We start from the raw sequence: 15,082 nt of genomic DNA on the forward strand, positions 1-15,082 counted from the left end.
TACATTTGAAAAATCATTCACTATGATCTTGTGTGATTTATCCATGAAATGCAAGGACATTTTCTCATATACAAATAAATTAATATGATGCATTATATCAACAGAATGAATAAAAATATACTTATTTCAATTGATGTTAAAAAACAGTTAACATAATTAAATATCTCTTTGTAATAAAAAGTACTTTAACTGTTTAAAGAATAAACACACTTCAATATTTAAAAATCCATGTATGGCAGACTTGAAACTATTATACTGCATGGGGAGAAACTGAAACCCTTTTTTCTAAAATTTGAAGCATTACAAGAATGCTCATTTTTACCACTGTTATTCAACATACTAATAGAAACCCTAACTAGAGCAATTACACAAAGGAAAATATAAATAAATAAAAGTCATTCAAATAGGAGTGGAAAACGCAAATTCTTGTTTTCCTTGATATGATCTTATATTTAGAAAAACCTGAAGACTTCACAAGAATTAATTATAACTTATATGAAAATTCAGTAAAGTTGCAGGATAAAAAATCAGCATACAAACATTGGTAGCATGTCTGTGTGCCAATATTAAACAATCTGAAAAATATATTAAAAAGTAATCTGGCCAGGCACAGTGGCTTAAGTTTTTAATTCTAACAATTTGGAAGGCTAAGGCTGGTGTATTGCTTGAGCACAGAAGTTTGAGATCAACCTGTGAAACATGGCAAAACTCTATCTCTACTAAAGAGATTCTGACCACATGCCTGTGGTCTCAGTTACTTGGGAGGCTGATTTGGTAGAATAACCTGAGCCCAAAAAGATTATGATTGCATTCCAGTCTGAGTGTCAGAACAAGACTCTCTCTGTCTCTCTTTCTCTCCATATATATATATACACACACACACACACACACACACACACACACACACACCATTTACAACAGTCGAAAATAAAATCAGATAGCTAGGAATTAACCAAAGAAGTGAAAAAATATTTATAATAATAACTATAAAACACTTATGAAAGGGATTAAAGGACAACAAAAATATAGAGTTTATGTTCACAGGTTGGAATAATAAACACAGACTATCTTTCCATTTTGTAAAAAGATAAAATATTCTTAGTATGCAAAGCGATCTATAGATTCGATACAATTCCTATTAAAGGATCAATATTTTTTACCAAAATTCAAAGAAGGCCTAAAGTTTAGAGAAAACTGCAAAGGACCCAGAATAGCGAAATCAATCATAAGCAGAAAGAACAAAATAGAGGAATTATATTGCCATACGTCATATTATACTGTAGAGCTAAAATAAGCAAAACAGCATGGTACTAACATGAAAAGTGACACACAGACCTGTGGAGTGGGTTAGAGAACCCAGAAACAAATTAAACCATCTCAGTAAACTAGTACACTTATATTTTATAAAGTTACCAAAAATGTATACTAGGGGAAAGACAATCTCTTCAATTAATGGCACTGGAAAAACTGCGTATCTATATGCAGAAAAATGAAACTAGGCACATCTATTTTTCCATTAAAAAGCAAATCAAAATGGATTAAACAGTTAAATTGAGGATTTCAAGCTATAGAACTGCTATTACAAAAAAATTGAAAACAACAACAACAACAACTTCAGAACACTGGGCTAGTATTTTTTTATTATTATTATACTTTTGAGTTCTGGGGTACATGTGCACAACGTGCAGGTTTGTTATATACGTATACATGTGCCATGTTGGTGTGCTGCACCCATTAACTTGTCATTTACATTAGGTATGTCTCCAAATGCTATCCCTCTCCCCTCCCTCTACCCCACAACAGGCCCTGGTGTGTAGTGTTCCCCACCCTGGATCCAAGTGTTTTCATTGTTCAGTTCCCACCTATGAGTGACAATATGTGGTGTTTGGTTTTCAGTCCTTGCAATAGTTTGCTCAGAATGATGTTTTCCAGCTTCATCCATGTCCCTACAAAGGACATGAACTCATCCTTTTTTATGACTGCATACTATTCCATGGTGTATATGTGCCACATTTTCTTAATCCAGTCTGTCACTGATGGACATTTGGGTTGGTACCAAGGCTTTGCTATTGTGAATAGTGTCACAATAAACATACGTGTGTGTGCATCTTTATAGCAGCATAATTATAATCATTTGGGTATATATCCAGTAATTGGATGGCTGGGTCAAATGGTATTTCTAGTTCTAGATCCTTGAGATATCACCACACAGTCTTCCACCATAGTTGAACTAGTTTACACTCCCACTAACTGTGTAAAAGTGTTCCTATTTCTCCACATCCTCTCCAGCACTTGTTGTTTCCTGACTTTTTAATGATCATCATTGTGTGAGATGGTATCTCATTGTGGTTTTAGTTTGCATTTCTTTGATGGCGAGTGATAATGAGCATTTTTTCATGTATCTGTTGGCTACATAAATGTCTTCTTTTGAGAAGTGTTTGTTCATATCCTTTGCCCACTTTTGGATGGGGTTGCTTAATTTTTTCTTAAGTTGTTTAAGTTCTATGTCAATTCTGGATATTAGCCCTTTGTCAGATGGGTAGATTGCAAAAATTTTCTCCCATTCTGTAGGTTGCCTGTTCATTCTGATGGTAGTTTCTTTTGCTGTGCAGAAGCTCTTTAGTTTAATGAGATCCCATTTGTCAATTTTGGTTTTTGTTGCTGTTGCTTTTGGTGTTTTAGTCATGAAGTCCTTGCCCATGCCTATGTCCTGAATAGTATTGCCTAAGTTTTCTTCCAGGCTTTTTATGGTTTTAGGTCTAATATTTAAGTCTTTAATCCATCTTGAACTAATTTTCATAAGGTGTAAGGAAGGAATACTGTTTCAGCTTTCTACATATGACTAGCCAGTTTTCCCAGCACCATTTATTAAATAGGGAATCCTTTCCCCTTTTCTTATTTTTGTCAGGTTTGTCAAAGATCAGATGGTTGTAGATGTGTGGTATTATTTCTGAGGGTTCTGTTCTGTCCCATTTGTCTACATCTCTGTTTTGGTACCAGGACCATGCTGTTTTGGTTACAGTAGTCTTGTAGCATAGTTTGAATTCAGGTAGTGGATGCTTCCAACTTTGTTCTTTTGGCTTAGGATTGTCCTGGCAATGCAGGCTCTTTTTTAGTTCCATATGAAGTTTAAAGTAGTTTTTTCCAATACTGTGAAGAAAGTCATTGGTAGCTTGATGGGGATGGCATTGAATCTATAAATTACCTTGGGCGGTATGGCCATATTCACACTATTGATTATACCTATCCATGAGCATATAATGTTCTTCCATTTGTTTGTGTCCTCTTTTATTTCATTGAGCAGTGGTTTGTAATTCTCCTTGAAGAGGTCCTTCACATGCCTTGTAAGTTGGATTCCTAGGTATTTTATTTTCTTTGAAAAATTGTGAATGGGAGTTCACTCATGATTTGGCTGTCTGTCTGTTATTGCTGTATAGGAATGCTTGTGATTTTTGCACATCAATTTTGTATCCTGAGACTTTGTTGAAGTTGATTATCAGCTTAAGGACATTTTTTGCTGAGATGATGGGGTTGTATTCTAAATATACAATCATGTCATCTGCAAATAGGGACAATTTGACTTCATCTTTTCCTAATTGAATACCCTTATTTCTTTCTCCTGCCGGATTGCCCTGACCAGAATTTCCAACACTATGTTAAATAGGAGTATTGAGAGAGGTCTTGTGCCAGTTTTCAAAGGGAGTGCTTCCAGTTTTTGCCCATTCAGTATGATATTGGCTGTGGGTTTGTCATAAATACCTCTTATTATTTTGAGACACGTCCCATCAATACCTAATTTATTGAAAGTTTTAGCATGAAGGATTGTTGAATTTTGCCGGTGGCCTTTTCTGCATCTATTGACATAATCATGTGGTTTTTGTTTTTGATTCTGTTTATATGATGGATTACATTTATTGATTTGTGTATGTTGAATCAGCCTTGCATCCCAGGGAGGAAGCCCACTTGATCATGGTGGATAAGCTTTTTGATGTGCTGCTGGATCTGGTTTGCCAGTATTTTATTGAGGAGTTTTGCATTGATGTTCATCAGGGATATTGGTCTAAAATTCTCATTTTTTGTTGTGTCTCTGCCAGGCTTTGCAATCAGGATGATACTGGCCTCATAAAATGAGTTAGGGAGGATTCCCTCTTTTTCTATTGATTGGAATAGTTTCAGAACGAATGGTACGAGTTCCTCTGTGTACCTCTGGTAGAACTCGGCTGTGAATCAGTCTCATCCTGGACTTTTTTTGGTTGGTAAGATCTTAATTGTTGCCTCAATTTCAGAGCCTGTTATTGGTCTATTCAGGGATTCAACTTCTTCCTGGTTTAGTCTTGAGAGGCTATATGTGTCCTAGTATTTTTTGAGAAATACCCTACAAGCACAGGAAATGAAAGCACGAATGAACAAATGGGATCACACCAAGTTAAAAATTTTCATGGCAAAGAAAACAATCAACAAACTAAAGAGACAATCTACAGAATGGGTGAAAATAATTAGAAACTACCCATCAGACAAATAAATTCTAACCAGAATGTATACAAATCTCAAACAACTCTACAGGAAATATATCTATAATTTGATCACAATGGGCAAAAGATTTATATAGGCATTTCTCAGAAGACACTATACAAATGACTAACATAGATGTAAAAACATGCTCAACATCATTGATCATCAGAGAAATACATATCAAAACTGCCATGAGTTATCATAGTACCCCAGTTAAAATGTCATGTCCAAAAAACAGGCAATAACAAATGATTGTGAGAATATGTAGAATAAAAGAATACTTGTACATTGTTGCTGGTAATGTTAATTAGTATAACCACTATTTAAAACAGCTTGGAAGTTCTTCACAAAACTATCAACAGAGACACCATATGATCCAGCAATTCCACTGCTGAGTATACACCCAAAAGAAAGAAAATCAGTATATAAAAGAAATACCTGCACGTTCATGTTTGTTGCAGTTGCAGTTCTGTTCATAATAACTAAGATTTGGAGGCAGTGTAAGTACCCAGTGACAGGTGAATGAATAAGAAAAATGTGGTACATATACACATTTGAGTTGTATCTAGGCACGAAGAACAATGAGATCCTCTTGTCATTTGCAAGAATTTTGGTGAAACTGGAACTTAATATGTTGGGTGAAATAAGCTAGGCACTGAAAGATAAATATTGTATGTTATCACTCATTGGTGGGATCTAAAAGTCAAAACAATTAAATTCATGGAAATAGAGGGTAGGAGAATGGTGACTAGAGGGCTGGAAGTGTTGTATGGGGTTGGAGGGAGGTGGGCATTGTTAATGGATACCAAACAATTGTTAGGAAGAATGAGTAAGACCTACTATTGAATAGCACAACTCAGTGACTCTAATCAATTATAATTTAATTGTGCATTTTAAAAATAATACAAAGAGTGTAACTGCATTGTTTGTAATTCAAAGGATTAATGCTTGAGTGGATGGACACCCCAATCTCCATGATGCAATTGTTATATATGGCATGCTCCTTTTTTAAAGAATAAAATGTACTCTATAATAATATACACCTACTAGGGACTCCAAACACCAAAATAAAACAAAACAAATATAACATAGAAACTTTAATAATAAATTATGTTTTATCTAATATATAGACAGCTACTCCTACTTACTTTTGTTTTCTGTCTGCATAGCATTCTTTTTCTATGTCCTTAATTTTAGTCTGTGGATAACTTTACATTTTTGTTAGTTTCTTATAAGTAGCCTATACCTGGACTTTGCTTACTTTCAAGATAAATAATAAGATGTGGGGATTTGTTGCTGTCATACTCTTATTTGTTACCTGTTTGCTTTGTAGTCTCATTGGTGTAATTGTTTTATAGTCTTTTGAGTTATACACTTTTGTGTACTTCTGTGATGATATCATGCTTTTGTTTCCATTTGTAAAACTTTGAGCTTTTCCTTTCTGAGTCAGTCTATTGGTGATAAATTTTGCTTAGTGCTTGTTTTTCTGAGGAATATTATATATATTTTTTCCTTTATAAAGCTAGGTTTGGCAACAAAAAAATTCTTAGCTCAAGTTTTTTTTTTTTTAATTGAGAATATGGAAAAAGGAGGACTCCGATCAGTTCTGGCTTCTTCAGCTTTTTCTGAGAAAATTGTTGTTAGTCTGACATGATTTTCTTTATAATTAGATAGGTTATTCTCTCTTGCTACTTTTAGGTTTTTTTCTCTTGTGCTCATTTTGCACTCTCTCGAGACATGCCTTCATAGGGTTTTTCGTAAAGTATCTCCCAAGTTCTCTTTGGACTTCTTGAATCTGGATGTCTAATTCTCTGCGAAGATCAGTGATGTTTTTCTTAATTATATTTTCATATAGATTTTTAGAGCTTGTTATAATTTTCTTTTTCCCCAGGAATGTCTGAAAACCTATGGGTTTGGTCAATTTACATAATTGCATATTTCTCAAAATAATTGTTCATTTGTTTTTTTTAATTGCTTTTTTTATAGCTGACAATGTTAATTTGAAAGTCCTATATTCAGGCTTTAAATTTTCAAAACTCTGCTTTGTCTAATTCATTGTTAAGGCTTTTAACACTAGTACTTTCTTCAATGTGGTTTTTATTTCAAGAAATTATCTTTTCTTCAATATTTATTCGTTTGGTAAATTTATTCATATTCTGAACTGTTTCACATTGTGTTTGTACTAAAACTTTCTCTTGTATCTCATTGAACTTAAAATTTGTATCTTGAATTCTGTATCTGTCATTTCAGAATTTCTATTTTGGTTAAAATTTATTGCCAGAGAACTAGTTTGATTTTGGGAGCTATCAAAACAGCGTTTTTTTTTAAATACTTCCAGTGTCTATACAGTGATGCCTTCTCAATTTGGCAAGGTTTATTTTTGAATTTACTTTTACTCAAATTGAAAGTAATTTCCCTTTTCAATTTCACTCAAATTGAAAAATTGTATTTTTGAATTTACTTTCACTCAAATTGAACTTCCCATCTTTAGGGAGTGACTGTAATATATGTTGTATTTATCATTTGACTTGATTTTGGGTGTTTTCAATGAAACCAAGTCTCTATAGGTTTTCATTAGTTATATAGCATTTCTGTTCTCTGATGTTCCGAAATGGTGATTGTAGAAGTAACACACTGTGGATTTGATCAAGCTTACAATCTTCTGTGAAACTGGGACTGTGGAAGTGTCAAAAAATTTATCCCATCCTGCAGCACTAGGCCCTTATGTTTGTCTATGTGTTTTATTATTTGGTTGTGCAGTTTAAACTACAGTTTCCAGGTAGCACTTACGGGTAAGAGGTGATTAACTGTCATGTACCCCACCGACGAGTGAAAGTGTTTGCCCTGATTGGAGTAGAAGAGGCAGATTATAGCCAAATGGGCCAAGGCCTCTGCATGGGGATAGTAGAAAAGACCTGCTCCATTCCCTGGCCAGGCAGAACAAAATTGACATTCCTTTCACACTGTATCTCAGGGGTCACGATTTTCAGCCCAGATAAAGACTTAAAGACTGTTTATTATCTCCAAGCCACCTATGTTACATGCTTGTCCTACAATTACCCCCAAAGTTGCCTCAAGGTAAATCCTTTTTCCTCTGCCAACAACAGCTCTATGGCTCATCTATTCTCTGTTGCAGGAATGCTCTCACTCCTTGTGGGGGGATGGGTCATACCTTTTGTGCAACCCCCCAGGAGAAACAGTCATGCTGCATCCACAGTAGTGGTAGTTAAGTGGGATATGCCCTTTTCTCCATGTCCATTGCTAGGTGCTATTGTTCCCTGTTCAATGGAGTGGAACCACACTAATGCCATACAGATCTGATCACAGTGTGTGCATTTCTTTGGATGGTTACAATCACCTTTTTCTCACAAGCAGAATGCTCTAAGACAGAGAAGAGCATGCAATCTTGTTTCCATTGAGCTGAGGAATGCTTTGCATGCTTTACTCTTCCTTTCCCTAGAGGTGGCTGGCCCTGAGGGCTAGGCCTCCAGGAAATCTGCATCTTTCCAGGGTCCTGCCATGTTTTTGTGACTGTTGCAGCCTAAGTGCATTCTGGGGAAGGTTTGTTGGGGGCCTAGATATGTGGAGATACAATAGCTGGGACTTTCTGGGTAAAATAGAGTCCCAAATTGGGTGCATAACCAGTATGATATGTGCTTTCTCAACTCAGATCTGGGAAGATGAAAAGAGAACCTGTGCAAGTTGTCTAACTGGCACTCTGCTTTCAATAAGTCCCCTGCCAATTGCAGTGACTCTCGCCTGTCCAACTGCAGTGACTCTCGTCTGTAATCTGAGCAATTTGGGAGTCTGGGGTGGGTCAATTACTTGAGTCCAGGGGTTCTAGCCCAGCTTGGGCAACATAGTCAAATGCTGTTTCTATAAAACATACAAAAAAAATGAAAGTAGCTGAGACTGGTGGGATACGCCTGTAGTCCCAGATACTTGGGAGGCTGAGGTGGGAGGATCACTTGAGCCTGGGAGGTGGAGGCTGCAATGAGCCTAAAAACAAAATAAAATGGCCGGGCTTGGTGGCTCAGGCCTGTAATCCCAGCACTTTGGGAGACTGAGACGGGCAGATCATGAGGTCAGGAGATCGAGACCATCCTGGCTAACATGGTGAAATCCCGTCTCTACTAAAAATACAAAAAATTAGCCAGGCATGGTGGTGGGTGCCTGTAGTCCCAGCTACTAGGGAGGCTGAGGCAGGAGAATGACATGAACCTGGGAGGTGGAGTTTTCAGTGAGCTGAGATCGTGCCACCGTACTCCAGCCTGGGCGACAGAGCGAGACTTGAGAAATAAGTTCCCAAATTGCTACCTACAGCTCATTAGCACAGGCTTATGAGAGCACAGGGGCTATCTGACAGTTCAGCAGTCAAAAGACTCCTGTGGCAACCAGGGGAGCAAAACAATGCATCCCCACGTACTCTTTTCATGGTACTTCAAGTTCCTTGGAAGTCAATCTCTACTAAACATTTTCTTGCACCCTTTTCAGTGCTGTAGTTTCTTACCATGAGTTCTATGATAGGTTTTTGCACTCTTTCCTCAGTATTCTACTCATGTCATAATTATTTACCAGTAAATTTGGTTCTTCCTGTCTTCCAATTTGAACACCCTATATTTCTTTCTTTTGCCTGATTGCCCTGTCCAGAACTTCTAACACTATGTTGCATAGGAGTGGTGAGAGAGAGCATCCTTGTCTTGTGCCAGTTTTCAAAGGGAATGCTTCCAGTTTTTGCCTGTTCCATATGATATTGGCTGTGGGTTTGTCATAAATACCTCTTATTATTTTGACATACGTTCCAGCAAGACCTAGTTTAGTGAGAGTTTTTAGCATGAAGGGGTGTTGAATTTTATCAAAGGCCTTTTCCTCATCTATTGAGATAATCTTGTGGTTTTTGTCATTGGTTCTGTTTATGTGATGGATTATGTTTATTAATTTGCATATTTGAACCAGTTTTGCATCCCAGGCATGAAGCCAACAGGATCACGGTGGGTAAGCTTTTTGATGTGCTGCTGAATTCAATTTGTCAGAATTATATTGAGGATTTTTTGCATCGATGTTTATCAGGGATATTTTCCTGAAATTCTCTTATTTTGTTGTGCCTCTACCAGGTTTTGGTATCAGGATGATGCTGGTCTCATAAAATGAGTTAGGGAGAAATCCTCCATTTTCCCATTGTTTGGAATAGTTTCAGAAGGAATGGTACCAGCTCCTTTTTGTACCCCTGGTAGAATTCAGCTATGAATCCATCTGGTTCTGGACTTTTTTGGGTTGGTAGGCTACTAAGTACTGCCTCAATTTCAGAACTTATTATTGGTCTATTCAGGGATTTGACTTCTTCCTGGTTTGGACTTGGGAGGGTGTATGTGTCTGGGAATTTATTCTTTTCTTGTTGATTTTCCAGTTTTTTTTTGTGTAGAGGTTTCTGTAGTATTCTCTGATGGTAGTTTGTATTTCAGTGTGACCAGGTAATTTCCTTCATCATTTTTTTATTGTGTCTATTTGATTCTTCTCTCTTTTCTTCTTTATTCATATGGCTAGCAGTATGTCTATTTTGTTGATCTTTTCAAAAAAATCAGCTCCTGGCTTCACTAATTTTTTGATGGGTTGTTTTGTGTCTCTATTTCCTTCAGTTCTACGGTGATCTTAGTTATTTCTGGTATTTTGCTAGCTTTTGAATTTGTTTGCTCTTGCTTCTCCAGTTCTTTTAATTGTCATGTTAGGGTGTCAATTTTAGATCTTTCCTGCTTTCTCTTGTTGGCACTTGTGCCATAAATTACTCTCTAAACATTGCTTTTACTGTGTCCCAGAGATTCTTGTATGTTGTGTCTTTGTCTTTGTTCTCATCGGTTTCAGAGAACATGTTTATTTCTGCCTTCATTTTGTTATTACCCAGTAGTCATTCAGGAGAATGTTGTTAAGTTTCCATGTAGTTGTGTGGTTTTGAGTGAGTTTCTTAATCCTGAGTTCTAATTTGATTGCACCGTGGTCTGAGAGACAGATTGTTATGATTTCCTTTTTTTTTTTTTTTTTTTTGCATTGCTGAGGAGTGTTTTACTTTCGATTATGTGGTCAGTTTCAGAATAAGTGCAATGTGGTGCTGAGACGAATGTATGTTCTGTTGATTTGGGGTGGAGAGTTCTATAGAAGTCTATTAGGTCTGCTTGGTGCAGAGCTGAGTTCAAGTTCTTAATATCTTTGTTAATTTTCTGTCTCTTTGATCTGTGTAATATTGAAAGGGAGGTGTTAAATTCTTCCACTATTATTGTGTGTCTCTTAGTAGGTCTCTAAGAACTTGCTGTATGAATCTGGGTGCTCCTGTATTGGGGGCATACATATTTAGAATAGTTAGCTCTTCTTGTTGCATTGACCCCTTTTCCTTAACTCTTGCAAATTTTTAAGTGAAGAAATATTTTTGAGCAAAGATATATGTAAAACTGAAGAAATCCATCACCACTTGACTTATCTTATGAGAAATAGTTTAAATAATCCTTTATGTCAAAACAGAAGGACACTAAATAGAAACACAAAGCATGTAAAAGTATAATTCTTGCTAACAAAAGAAAATACAACAGTATATCAAAATATTGTACTAATGTAATAGTATAATAGAATACAATATTTTAATTCTAGTACAAATGTCTAAGAACAAAAATATAAAAATTAATGTAACTGTCAAATTAGTTCAAATTAGCTTAACCATTGTGGAAGACAGTGTGTCAATTCCTCAAGGATCTAGAACTAAGAAATACCATTTGACCCAGCCATCTCATTACGGGGTAAATGCCCTGAGGATTAGAAATCACTCTACTATACAGACACATGCACACATGATGTTTATTGCAGCAGTATTCACAATAGCAAAGACTTGGAGCCAACACAAATGGCTATCAATGTTAGACTGGATAAAGAAAATGTGGCACATATACCCCATGAAATACTATGCAACCATGAAAAAGAGTGAGTTCATGTCCTTTGCAGAGACATGGATGAAGCTGGAAACCATCATTCTCAGTAAACTAACACAGGGATAGAAAACCAAACACTGCATGTTCTCACTCATAAGTGGCAGCTGAACAATGAGAATAAATGGGCACAGGGAGGGGAACATCACATACCAGGGCATGTTGGGGGATGTGATGGTAGGGAATAGATAGCATTAAAAGAAATACCTAATGTAGATGATGGGTTGATGGGTGGAGCAAAAACCACCAGGGCACATGTATACCTATGTAACAAACCTGCACTGGAACTTAAAAAAAAAAAATATATATATATATATATATATATATAAAATTAAATTTAACAGCTATTAAAGCCATACAAAATAATTTTTTATAAATAAAATGCAATATGATGACATATTACAATATGATGGCATAAAGTTCAGGAAAGGAAAACAAAGCTCTCATACAAAGACTATAGGTTTAACAAAACTATTGTTCAAGAATGAGGAACAAAGTTTCTACCTCCAGTTAAACAAACACTAAAAGCTTTAGTACTAGTAGAACTGCTCTTTAAGAAATGCTGGCCAGGTGCAGTGGCTCAGGTCTGTGATCCCAGCACTTTGGGAGGCCGAGGCGGGCAGATCAAGATCATCCTGGCTAACACGGTGAAACCCTGTCTCTACTAAAAATACAAATAATTAGCCGGGTGTGGTGTCAGGTGCCTGTAGTCCCAGCAACTCAGGAGGCTGAGGCAGGAGAATGACATGAACCCGGGAGGCGGAGCTTGCAGGGAGCAGAGATCGCATCACTGTACTCTAACCTGGGTGACAGAGTGAGACTCTGTCTCAAAAAAAAAAAAAAAAAAAAAAAAAGAAAAAACGTTAAACCATCTTTCTGGCTGAAATAAAAGAATAGTAGATGATCCTTAAAGCCAAGAGGAAAATGAATAACACTTCTAAATATAAATGTTTAGTAACATCTGACAAATGTTAGATGACCCCTAAAGCCAAGAGAAAAATGAATAGCACTTGTAAATATAAATGTTTAGTAAATATGAAATGCAATATTATCATATATTTATATAATTTGTCACATTTTTCTATATAATTTAATTATTGTACAACATAATAATTATAAATTATTGTTAAATAACATACCATTTATGATGTTGCAGTACATGAATATACTCATGTAAATCAGAAAAAATAAAGATAGAAGCAGAGTATTTGCATAGTAAGAAACCAATTGTTATTCAAAGTAGAATATTGTAAATTTAAGTTGGACATTGAAATATATGTATAAATGCGATAACAAATATATGAAGAGAGTAATGTAACAATGGATTCAAATCAGTACAGCTAAATAATCAAATTTAATAAAAGATAGAATTGAGAAACATAAAGTATATAAGAAACACAGAAGATGAATAGGTAAATTGAAGACAACTTGCTTTTTAGTAATTGTATTAAGTGTATAAGAATTAAAGTTGCCCTGGAGTTTTAGGTTACAGTGAACTATAGTCACATCACTGCACTCTAGCTTGGGTGACAGAGTGAGAGCCTATCTCTAAAAATGTAAAAATAAACATACAATGTAAAAAAGATATAAATAGGTAAATAATTTTCAAAAGAGAGAGATTTATAGGGCCCAAGAGGAGAAACCACTTCTCTGGATGCATTTGGAAACTAACAAATATAAGCATACATGAGATTTACAGTGGCTGTCATGAGAATTTTTGACAACCAGCTGCTATGGTGTTTCAGGCTGAGTTCTTGAGTTTTGAACTCCCTGACCTTATAATTATTTTAATAAACTCTTTATAAGAGTTGCAATAATAAACTCTTTATACCCTCAAAAAAACAAGATTGACAAAGTGGAAAATTTAAAAAATAACACTTTATGTTGTCCACAAGATAATCACCTTTAAATTAACTATGAAAAAGAGGTATAACATATAAGAATAAAACAGTCCAGTGGCACCCACCTATAATCCCAGCACTTTGAGAAGCCGAGGTAGGTAGATCACCTGAGGTCAGGAGTTCAAAACCAGCCTGGACAACATGATGAAACCCTACCACTACTAAAAATACAAAAATTAGCCAAGCATAGTGGTGGATGCCTGTGATCCCAGCTACTTAGGACGCTGAGGCAGGAGAATCACTTGAACTTGGGAGGGGGTGGTTGCAGTGATCTGAGACCATCACTAACTCTAGCCTGGGTGACAGAGTTAGACTTCTTCAAAAAAAAAAAAAAAAAAGAAAGAAAGAAAAAAGTGCCTCCCATGGAAATTGTAAAGAGATAGAGTTAGCATATGGGGGCTGGTATTTTCAGGCAAAATGAACTTTGAGTCAAAGACATAAAACATTTTATGACATATATATATATATATATATATATATACACATATAAATTTTTGATCGAGAAATAAGATATTGCAAGTAGAAATGTGAACACCAAAAGAGAGCTATTAAACATGTATAAAGTAAATCATAGAATAGAAGGAGGTATAAGGAAGTTCTGCAATAAGAGATAGAAATTTCATAACCCATTTTTGACATGAATAAGAAAAAAACAAACAGACACAAAATCAATAAGAAATTGGAAAACTTCCAGTGCAATCCCTCTCCCCTTCCCCCTCACCATGATAGGCCCTGGTGTGTGATGTTCCCCTTCCCGAGTCCAAGTGATCTCATTGTTCAGTTCCCATCTATGAGTGAGAACATGCGGTGTTTGGTTTTCTGTTCTTGCGATAGTCTGTTGAGAATGAGCATTGGGAGTTATACCTGATGTAAATGACGAGTTGATGGGTGCTGACGAGTTGATGGGTGCAGCACACCAACATGGCACAAGTATACATATGTAACAAACCTGCACGTTATGCACATGTACCCTAGAACTGAAAGTATAATAATAATAATAAATTGGAAAACTTAGTGCTGTAAAATGAATAGAATGTATAAAAATTATATATAAAACAACTTCAAAAAATCACAAGACACTATCTTCAAGTATGCATAATAATAGGTTAAAGAGATACAACATTTCAGAAGTTAAAACCAGTTTATTTCTTCCCAAAGATTTCAATTGACAAATAATCTTTGTGAACATTTATGGAGTAAAATGTGATGTTTCGATTTCTATCTCTCTATCTCTCTATCTCTCTATCTCTCTATCTCTCTATCTATCTATCTATCTATCTATCTATCTATCTATCTATCTATCTATCTTAAAAATCTTCAAAAAATCTACCTATCTTAAAAAACATATTCAAAACAGGTAATTAATGTATATTTATCACCTCATTAATTTTTGTGGTGAAAATGTTTAAAACCAAGGTAAGCAGTTTTGAAGTCCTCAATCTATTACTGCTAATGGAGGTCATCAGGCAATGCCATATATTGATAAATGTAATTACCCAATCTAATTGCCACTTTATATTTTCTGGTCAACTTATTTTCTTTATTCATTTCTCTCCCTTTCCTAAAACATAGTCACTATCTTATTCCTTACTGTTCTTATGAGATTAACTTTTGAAATTTTCATATGTAAGTGAGATAATGCACTATTTGTCTTTCTGTGCCTGGCTTATTTCGCTTAACAGCAAGTAGTTTACTTACATT

This window comes from Macaca mulatta, chromosome Y (assembly GCF_049350105.2).
Source record: "Macaca mulatta isolate MMU2019108-1 chromosome Y, T2T-MMU8v2.0, whole genome shotgun sequence".
In the NCBI taxonomy this organism is placed as follows: Eukaryota; Metazoa; Chordata; class Mammalia; order Primates; family Cercopithecidae; genus Macaca; species Macaca mulatta.